This window comes from Bos mutus, chromosome 13, assembly GCF_027580195.1.
Source record: "Bos mutus isolate GX-2022 chromosome 13, NWIPB_WYAK_1.1, whole genome shotgun sequence".
Lineage (NCBI taxonomy): Eukaryota > Metazoa > Chordata > Mammalia > Artiodactyla > Bovidae > Bos > Bos mutus.
Window position 1 is genome coordinate 56246994 of NC_091629.1, and position 11240 is coordinate 56258233.

Genomic DNA, 11240 nt, shown 5'->3' on the forward strand with positions numbered 1-11240 from the left:
GGAGAAAGAGTATATTATTAAAAAAAAAAAAAGCAACAAAAAGAATGAAACAAACAAAAAGCCTAGAACTCACTAACAGAGTGCCTACTCTAAACCAATCACAATGCTATAAGCTGTCACAAAATACATTCTCTTAAGTCACTAAAGCAAGCACTAAAGTTAGGGGAATAATGGGCCCATTTTCCAGATGGAGTCAGATTAAGAATGATTCACAAACTTTACCAAATTCACTCAATTTGCACTTGCTCAGCTGTGAGAAACAGAGAGGCCATCCTGGTCTAACTCAATCAGGTCCTTATACAGAAAATAAGTGACTCAGTTCCTCTCACTGCTTGGAGCCTTATGTAGTGGGATTTTAGTCCATCATACATCTAAGCTGACTTGTCTTCACTCAGGGCACCATGGGAATGGGTTGGCTGTCCATCAGCGCTTTCTGATTCTTGTGGAGTCCAACAGTTGGAAAAAAAAAAGAAAGAAAGAAAAAAAATAGGTGACTCAGAATCCTAGGATAGGAAATTCAACAAGACCAAATGTTATGAGCCTTAAAGGGGACAGCAGTCAAGAACCAAGGTACCTGTCTTTGTTTCTTGAGAATCCAACTTGCCCTTGAGATGGGAATTCTTGTGCAAGTGATTATTGAGGGAGGCTCCTAGGAGGAAGGTGAGAGGGAATCAGGACAGGGAAGGGGAGAGAGGAAATCTAAGCAGGAATGTCATCTCAGGTGGAGACCAGGTCCAGCCTGATCACACAGGGAGCTCCAGGGTATGAATGGCACAGAGTCGGCCTCATCTTGAGTCGGGACGCCAGCCTCCTGTACTTCATGTGAGTCAGTCCTTGCAGCTGGTTGCTGGGGACAGAGGAACTAACCCACCTGGCTGGAAAGCCCTAAGGTTGAGGGTTTCTCTGGGGAAGAAACAACTTTAAGGTGTTAGCAGCCAACGTGCACAGAAGCTGAATGTGTAAGGGCACCAGTGAAGGGGAGGGTCAGCAACAGTGTGTGTGCCTCTTGTCTTTCCTTCTTGGGAACAACCTCTGCTCTAGCATGAGGCATCACTGTCTCTCTCTGCGCTCTGCTCCCTTCTTCCCACCGCTGAAAGCAGTCCTCCAGTGGCCCACATGTATCTTGTGTGTGTGTGTGTGTGTGTGTGTGCGCGCGCACGCGCGTGCTCTGTCCCTCAGTCATGTCTGACTCTTTGCAACCCCATGAACTGTAGCCTGTCAAGCTCCACTGTCCATGGAATTTTCCAAGCAAACATTATCCTCAATGGTGAAAAATTGAAAGCATTTCCTCTAAAGTCAGGAACAAAACAAGGGTGCCCACTTTCACCATTACTATTCAACATAGTTTTGGAAGTTTTGGCTACAGCAATCAGAGCAGAAAAAGAAATAAAAGGAATCCAAATTGGAAAAGAAGAAGTAAAACTCTCACTATTTGCAGATGACATGATCCTCTACATAGAAAACCCTAAAGACTCCACCAGAAAATTACTAGAACTAATCAATGATTATAGTAAAGTTGCAGGATATAAAATCAACACACAGAAATCCCTTGCATTCCTATACACTAATAATGAGAAAACAGAAAGAGAAATTAAGGAAACAATTCCATTCACCATTGCAACGAAGAGAATAAAATATTTAGGAATATATCTACCTAAAGAAACTAAAGACCTATATATAGAAAACTATAAAACACTGGTGAAAGAAATCAAAGAGGACACTAATAGATGGAGAAATATACCATGTTCATGGATTGGAAGAATCAATATAGTGAAAATGAGTATACTACCCAAAGCAATTTATAGATTCAATGCAATCCCTATCAAGCTACCAACAGTATTCTTCACAGAGCTAGAACAAATAATTTCACAATTTGTATGGAAATACAAAAAACCTCGAATAGCCAAAGCGATCTTGAGAAAGAAAAATGGAACTGGAGGAATCAACCTACCTGACTTCAGGCTCTACTACAAAGCCACAGTTATCAAGACAGTATGGTACTGGCACAAAGACAGAAATATAGATCAATGGAACAAAATAGAAAGCCCAGAGATAAATCCACGCACATATGGACACCTTATCTTTGACAAAGGAGGCAAGAATATACAGTGGATTAAAGACAATCTCTTTAACAAGTGGTGCTGGGAAATCTGGTCAACCACTTGTAAAAGAATGAAACTAGAACACTTTCTAACACCATATACAAAAATAAACTCAAAATGGATTAAAGATCTCAACATAAGACCAGAAACTATAAAACTCCTAGAGGAGAACATAGGCAAAACACTCTCTGACATACATCACAGCAGGATCCTCTATGACCCACCTCCCAGAATATTGGAAATAAAAGCAAAAATAAACAAATGGGACCTAATTAAACTTAAAAGCTTCTGCACATCAAAGGAAACTATTAGCAAGGTGAAAAGACAGCCTTCAGAATGGGAGAAAATAATAGCAAATGAAGCAACCGACAAACAACTAATCTCAAAAATATACAAGCAACTCCTACAGCTCAACTCCAGAAAAATAAATGACCCAATCAAAAAATGGGCCAAAGATCTAAATAGACATTTCTCCAAAGAAGACATACAGATGGCTAATAAACACTTGAAAAGATGTTCAACATCACTCTTTATCAGAGAAATGCAAATCAAAACCACTATGAGGTACCATTTCACACCAGTCAGAATGGCTGCGATCCAAAAGTCTACAAATAATAAATGCTGGAGAGGTGTGGAGAAAAGGGAACCCTCTTACACTGTTGGTGGGAATGCAAATTAGTACAGCCACTATGGAGAACAGTGTGGAGATTCCTTAAAAACTGGAAATAGAACTGCCTTATGATCCAGCAATCCCACTGCTGGGCATACACACTGAGGAAACCAGAAGGGAAAGAGACACGTGTACCCCAATGTTCATCGTGAGCACTGTTTATAATAGCCAGGACATGGAAGCAACCTAGATGTCCATCAGCAGATGAATGGATAAGAAAGCTGTGGTATATATACACAATGGAGTATTACTCAGCCATTAAAAAGAATACATTTGAATCAGTTCTAATGAGGTGGATGAAACTGGAGCCTATTATACAGAGTGAAGTAAGCCAGAAGGAAAAAACATAAATACAGTATACTAACGCATGTATATGGAATTTAGAAAGATGGTAACGATAACCCTGTATGCGAGACAGCAAAAGAGACACTGATGTATAGAACAGTCTTATGGACTCTGTGGGAGAGGGTGGGAAGATTTGGGAGAATGTCATTGAAACATGTGAAATGTCATGTATGAAACGAGATGCCAGTCCAGGTTCAGTGCACGATGCTGGATGCTTGGGGCTGGTGCGCTGGGAAGGCCCAGGGGGATGGTATGGGGAGGTTGGGAGGGAGGAGGGTTCAGGATGGGGAGCATGTGATTTTTTTTTAAATAAAATTTTTGGAAAAAAAAAAAAAATAAAGTTTACCTGTTTAGCTGTTAAAAAAAAAAAAAAAAAAGAATACTGGAGCAGGTTGCCTTTTTCCCCCTCCAGGGGATCTTCCCCACCCAGGGATGGAAACTGCATCTCTTGCACCTCCTGTAACAGTAGGCAGATTCTTTACCACTGTGCCACCTTCTACTGTCTTCTAATTCAAACTTGCATCTGACCCAAAATGACCATTCCAGTTCAACGATGCCTCTGGACCAAAAGGTTTCAGCTCGCATCCTCACTGCTCAAGCCTCTTAGCAAATGCCAGAGAGTGAAATCTGACTTGCCATCCTTGGGTCCCAGCCAACAAGTGGAGCACCCTTGAGTCACATGTCCACCTCAGTCCAATCACCTGAGACCTGGAATGACATAGTGGAACATAACCAGGAGAACTAGGGGGTGGGCTTATTCTTCTTAGAAAAACTATTTGTGGGTCAGGCAGTGATGGAAATTTCCAGTTCTGCTCACTAGCTGAAATCCAAATTCCCATTTCTCTGATGTCAAAGTTTATATTCCTGCCACATTGCTTCCCCTTCATAATGTGGTTGTTCAGAGCAACTCTGCTTGGGTTAAAACCCCAGCTCAGCCACTTGCTAATCACGAAATCCTAGACAAATTAACCTCTCTTTGCCTCCATTTGATCATATAGGAGGTGAAAACAGCAGCTGCCTCATAGGATTGATACGAGAATTAAATGAGTTAATATGTGCAAGGTGCTTAGAATAATGCCTGGTGCATAGTAAGCATAATAGAAGTGGATGCCAAATAAATGAATATAATAATTGAATTTCTCAGACTTTCTCAGTAAGAGAGAGAAGGAGTTAAACAGGCCTGACCCGACAAGGCATAAGCTGGCCAGCACCCCGGAGACTGTTGGCATGTTGAGCTGTCTGGGATGAAGCCCTGGGAGACAGACAGGAATGTCACCATAGTGGCTCAGGCAAGAAAGACTTTTCTGACCCCTTTCCAGGAAACCAGTGCCATGGCAACTCGAGATGGCCTGGGGCAGCATGACATATAAAAGCCTGCAAGGACCGTGCTGATCATGACATTTCTAATATTCTGCTATGGATGCTATAGGTGCCTGTTATGGATTGAAACTTCCTCCCCCACCCTCCCCACCCCACACCCACATATGGAAATTCATATGTTGAAGTCCCAACCCCACTACTTAAGAATGTGACCTTATTTGGAGACAGAGTCTTTACAGAGGTAATCTAGTTAATGATGGAGACTTTAGGGTGGGTCCAATCCCAGAATGACTGGTGTCCTTATAATAAGGAGAGATTTAGACACAGACACATAGTCTTCCTAAAAGGAAGACGATGTGAAGAGACACAGGCAAATGATGGCCATCTACAAGCCAAGGAGGGAGATCCTTCCCTCACAGTCTTCAGAAGTCACAGACCTTGACAACACCTTGATCTCAGACTTCCAGCCTCCAGAACTTTGAGACAATGTTTCTGTTGTTCAAGCCACCCAGTGTAAGGGTTCTGTACGGCTAGCACCTAAGCCAGTATTTTTCAGTCTTCAGCAGGCACCATGCTAGACACTTCATGTGGGTGCTTAGTTGCTCAGTCGTGACGGACTCTTTGTGACTCCATGACTGTAGCTCACCAGGCTCTTCTGTCCATGGGGATTTTCCAGGCAAGAATACTGGAGTGGGTTGCCATGCCCTCCTCCAGGGGATCTTCCCAACCCAGAGATCAAACCAGGGTCTCTTGCATTGCAGGCAGATTCTTTACAGTCTGAGCCACCAGGAAAGCCCAAGAATACTGGCATGGGTAGCCTATCCCTTCTTTAGGGGATCTTTTTGACCCATGGATCAAACCAGGGTCTCTTGCATTGCAGGTGGATTCTTTACCAGCTGAGCTACCAGGGAAGCCCACTTCATGGACCTTGGTTAATTAATCTTCCTACTCATCCTGAAGGACTTCTCTGGTGACTCAGATGGTAAAGAGTCTACCTGCAATGCAAGAGACCCAGGTTTTATCCCTGGGTCTGGAAGACCCCTGTAGAAGGGAACAGTAACCTAGTCCAGTATTTTTGCCTGGAGAATTCCATGGACAGAGGAGCCTGGAGGGCTACAGTCCATGTGGTTGCATAGAGCCGAACAGGACTGAGCTACTAACACTTTCATCCATCCTGAAGGGTAGAGGTTGTACAGTACCAGTTTACAGACAGGAAACTGAAGGTCAGAGGAGGTGAGTGCTCTGTCTGCAGTCACACAGTAAGTAAAACACAGGGCTGAACCTTGAACTCCTCGTCAGCCTGAACAGTGCTGGGCACACAGGACACACTCGTCTACTCCTTGGGAGCCTTGAGGCATCATCACTAGACCAAAGGCCAGGCTAACATCCAATCCAACAAAGCTTTGAGTGGGAGTCAGAGCTGTCTTTCCTCAAAAAATTAAAATAGAACTACCCTATGGTCTAGCGATCACACTTCTGGGTCCACATCTGAAGAAAATGAAAGCGCTGTGTCAAAGAGATATCTGCACCCAGATGTTCATTGCCGCATTACTCCCAACAGCCAAGACACGGAAACAACATTAAGTGCCTACTGATAGATGAATGGGTAAAGAAAATGTGGCACATATGTACAGCAAAATACTATCCAGCCGTATGAAAGGAAATCCTGCTGTTTGCAACATGGATGGGCCTTGAGGGCATTATGTGTCAGGCAAAGAAAGACAGATACTACAAGATTTCACTTACATGTGGAATCTGAAAAAAAGAGTGGGGGGGGGCATGGAACCCAAACTCATAAAAACAGAGATCAGATTTGCAGTCACCAGAGGAGAGAGGTGGGGGCTGGGGGAACTGAATGAAGGTGGTCAAAAGGTGAACATTTCTACTTGTAAAATAAATGAGCACTGGGAATATAGCATACAGCGTGATGACTGTAGTTAATGCTGCTGTATGGTATATTTGAAAATTGCGAAGAGAGTTAAGTCCTAAAAGTTCTTATCACAGGAAAAAAAATCCATTTTTTTTTTTTTTGTATCTATGTGAGATGATGGATGTTAAATTATTGTGATTATCATTTTGTAATATATGTAACAGTCAATCATGCTGTACTCCTTAAATGTATGCAGTGCTATTTAGCGATTATATCTCAATAAAACTGAAAGAAAAAAAGACTGTCCCTCCCTGGGGAGATCAGTTAAGAAGCCAGACCCCAGGATGAAGCGGGTCTTTCCTGAACCCCTCCCTGTCTCAGTCTCCAAGAAGCAGAAGGACTGGGAATCGAAGTTTCTTTAAAGCCCTTCCTGTTTCCTGGTTCCTGCCCCAGCCTCCAGCATCACCCTTTTCTGAACAGCCCCTCTCTCCCCATCTCAGTGCAAGAGCCTCTCATTCCTGGGAGAACAAGAGAACTGCTCTTAATTATCCCCCTGGAGGAGAGGCCATGTTTGAGGCTGACTTGTATTCCTGGTAGGAAACGTTCTGCCTCTCACCAAAATAAGCTCACTGACAACTCCTCTGGGGCTTCATATCTGAGACATAGAAAAGACAGTGTCATCCCTTTGTGTGAGAGATGAGAGATCCCCCAACAAAAGAAGCCCAGCAGAGGGAAATCAGAGAAGAAAGGAGAGGCAGCTGCAGTCACACTACACACATGGCTCTCTCTCCTAAATTAAATTTTCTTTTAATGAATATACGGTGAACTTTTCTGATTATAGGGGGAAATAAACGTTAGTTTGTAGAAAATTGGGAAAACACACCAAACAAGCACAAAGAAGAAAATTTAAATCATCCCCAACCCCAACTCTTAAAGAACACCGCTATTTATACAGGAGGAAAAAAAATGAGTTTTTCATACAGGTACACGTTTTTGTTGTTTAGTTGCTAAGTCGTGCCCAACTCTTTTGTGACCCCATGGACCATAGCCAGGCTCCTCTGTCCATGGGATTTTCCAGATGAGAACACTGGAGTGCGTTGCCATGTCCTTCTCCAAGGGCTCATCCCGACCCAGGGATTAAACTGGAGTCTCCATCATTGGCAGGCGTATTCTTTGCTACTGAGCCTCCTGGGAAGCCCACAGGTTCTCATAGATGTGTAAAATTCATTCTGTTTTTTTCCTGCTTTACAAATAGATGTCTAAAATTGATTCTGGTTTTTTTCCCCTACTTTTTCCACTTAATATGTAGTAAGATTTGTTCTGTGCCAAGTCAGAGTGCGATTTGTTTTCTAGTATTCACTCTCCCAGGCTTCCCTGGTGGCTCAGACAGTAAAGAATCTGCTTGAGATGTGGGAGACCTAGGTTCGATCCTGGGTTGGGGAGATCCACTGGAGGAGGGCATGGCAACCCACTCTAGTATTCTTGCCTGGAGAATCCCCATGGACAGAGGAGCCTGGCAGGCTACAGTCCCCGGGGTCACAAAGAGTAACTCAGCTGGTAAAGAATCCGCCTGTAATGCAAGAGACCGAGGTTTGATTCCTGGATGGGGAAAATCCTCTGGAGAAGGGATAGGCAACCCACTCCAGTATTCTTGGGCTTCCCTGGTGGCTCTGATGGTAAAGAAGCCACCTGCAATGCGGGAGACATGGGTTTGATCTCTGGGTTGGGAAGATTCCCTGGAAGAGGGAACAGTTACCCACTCTAGTATTCTGGCCTGGAGAATTCCATGGACAGAGGACCTGGCAGGCTACAGTCCATGGGGGTCGAAAAGAGTCAGTCACAGCTGAGCGGCTTTCACTTTGATTCACTCTCCCACTCTCCCTTTGGTTACAGAATCCACCAAAACCTTGTAAGATTGTTCATGATATTTTTAAAACTACATTTCCCAACAACCTAAATGTCCATTGACAGATGAATGGATAAAGAAGATGTAATATATATATAATATATATTATATATACAATGGAATACTACCCCTCCATAAAAAAGAATGAAATAATGCCATTTGCAGCAACATAGATGAACTTAGAGATCGTCATACTGAGTGAAGTAAGTCAGACAAAGACAAATAGTATATGATATCAATTATATGTGGGATCTTAAAAAAAATGATACAAATGAACTTGTTTTCACAACAGAAATAGACTCGGATGTATAGAAAACAGTTACCAAAGGGAAAAGGTGTGGGGGGGGATAAATTAGGAGTTTTGGATTAGCAAATACAACCTACTATATATAAAGGAAACAAAAAGGACCTACTGTGGAGCACAGGGAATTATATTTGATACCTTGCAATAACCTATAATGGACAAGAATCTGAAAAGGAATACAATTATATGTATTGGGTTGAAAAAGTTTGTTTTAAATATATATATTATATATATATATATATATATATATATAAGAGAAGCCCATGGACCCAAACTGAAGAGTGACCCCTGCTCACTGCAAGTAGAGAGAATCCTCACCCAGCAATGAAGACCCAGTGCAGCCAGAAATAAATTAATTTAACAAAGTCAAGAATCCTTATACATAAACCTGTAGGTATATTACTGATTATTTCTTAGGAATGCTTAAGGTCATATAATACAAAATTTTTAATGTTTTTTCTTTCATGATTTTTATGTGTTTGTTGTAGGAAGGTATCCAGCTTGAAATTCCACCTGAAAGTTCTCCTATACACATTTTTATTTATATAGATTTGTAAGATTCACCCGTATTTATTTTTTATTTTTATTACCCTCTTCTTCCCATTTGGTTAGGAAGGAGTATGATCATGCAAGCTCTGGAGTCAAATTTCCTAGATTCGTGTGTGTGTGTGTGTGTGTGTGTGTGTGTGTGTAACCTTGGGGAAATTACTTAATCTCTCTGTATTCCACTTCCTTGTTTTTTTTTTAAATAGGTTCTAACAGTGCCCCTTATGAAGATATGAGAATTTAGTAAAACATTCAGAGCCAAGCATATGGGAAGTGCTCACTAACCATTCACTATTATTTCTAGTCTAGGATTGTTTATGACATTTGCACATGTGCTCAGTCGCTCAGTCACGTTCGACTCTTTGCCTCCCCATGGACTATAGCCTGCCAGGCTTCTCTGCCATGGAATTTCCCAGGCAAGAATGCTAGAGTGTGTTGCCATTTCCTTCTGGGGGATCTTCCTGACCCAAGGAGCGAACCCGCATCTCTTGCATTGCAAGTAGATTCTTTACCACTGTGCCATCTGAAAAGCTCCATTATGACATTTGCTTTCTATTTTAAAAAATATTTAGATGTATTCTAAACTATTTCAACTCTGACTGCCCACCACTGATAATTTTCACTTCCCATTCTTAAAATGTTTATTTTATATCTTGACATTTTCCAGTCTTTTTTTTTTTTTTCAGAAAAAAAAATTCAAGTGGCATAATTACTGTCTCTGCATACTTGTGGATGTTTTTACATTGTCTTCCAACAGGAATGACCTCTTGCTTAAGCATAGAACTTGAACGTAATCTTCCTTCAAAGCTTTGACTCTGTTTCTTTTCTTCTTCTGTATTGAATGTTGTGGAGAAATTTGCTCTCATGTTGGTCTGATTTTTCTCCCTTTCTTTTAAAAATGTTTACCTTCAAGTATACTCTTAGGATTGTTTCTTCATCCTTGAGATGTTAAATCTTCCCTGGCAGGGACTGTGTGACGGTTCTTTTTTCTTATTATATGAGAAGACTTTCCATCTGTAGATTCGTCTTTCTTTAGCTCAGTCAACTTTTCTGTAACTGCGCCTTCAGGTACTGCTGCTTCTACAACGAGCACTGCTATATTGTTTTCTTTTGCTGAGAAAAATGTTCTATATTTCAAATCTCCTGAATATTCTCCTCCTTCCTTCTGATCACTTTCAGCCCTTCTGTTTTGGGAGAACTTCCCAGTCATAGAGACTTTTTTTTTTTTTTAGTTTTTTGGCCATACCACTTGGCATGTGGGATATGAGCTCCCTGACCAGGGATCGAACTCTAGTCCCCCTGAAAATCTCTTAAGTCTCTCCATTTCTCTCCATCCCAACTACTCCCATTCCAACAGGTCTTCCTGCTTAGCCCCATACCTCTACAATTCATTCCCCACTGAGCAGGAGGAAAAAAAAAAAACATCTCTTTTAAAATCACTTAAGTCATTCTTCTCTCATCTTGTAACATCCTTTGTTGATTTTCCATTGCATTTAGAGTAAAATACTGTCCTCAAGGCCTCCAACAAACTGCATGGTTTGGCCCTGTGGTTCCTAAGAGCTATCTACCAACCTATCCGACTGTGGCCTGTTGGGGTTGACAGCATTCTAGGATGGGCCCAGAGCTAGGAGTGGTAGGGAAATGCTAAGAAGGTGGAGACTGGCTTGTGAAATACACCCCAGGCACATCTACCAGGACAAGGATAAAAAGAGGCAAAGACACAGGAGGTGAAAACACTGTATGGAGGAAGAAGCGGTCACGGTTTTGAGGGCCATTAGGTTCCAGGTTCTAAAAATCAGACCAGGAAAGTAACAAAGAACATATTTGTTGAGCACCAACTACGGGCAAGCACTGTTCTATATATAGCCAATTTCATCTTCCCGTCTTTATTAATTATCCCCTTTTTCAGTAAAGAAACTCTGAGAAGGTAAATGACTTTCCCAAGATCCCATGGCTAGTAAGACATGGGAGCAAAGATAAAACTCAAATCTGCATGACTTTAAAGTTTCTGGTCTTTATCTTTTGGCCTCCCTTTCAGGTAAATTCCAGCATGGTGGCTGAGGAAGGAGCCGTGTGGAAGTGGAAGGCTTTCATAGGTGCCCCAGATGGAGACCAATTCTTTGATTTCAAGGACCCCCCCAACCTTTTAGGCTAAGTTTGCTAAAGCAATACAGGCA

General features: G+C 42.0%; 1 non-coding gene across 1 annotated transcript; it reads left to right on the top strand.

Annotated features, from left to right (window-relative positions):
* Nucleotides 1-311: 311 nt before the first annotated feature.
* On the top strand, nucleotides 312-458 carry LOC138990573 (small nucleolar RNA SNORA79). The gene has a single exon (XR_011466703.1). It is a non-coding gene; the product is annotated as a small nucleolar RNA SNORA79 (small nucleolar RNA).
* Nucleotides 459-11240: the final 10782 nt, after the last annotated feature.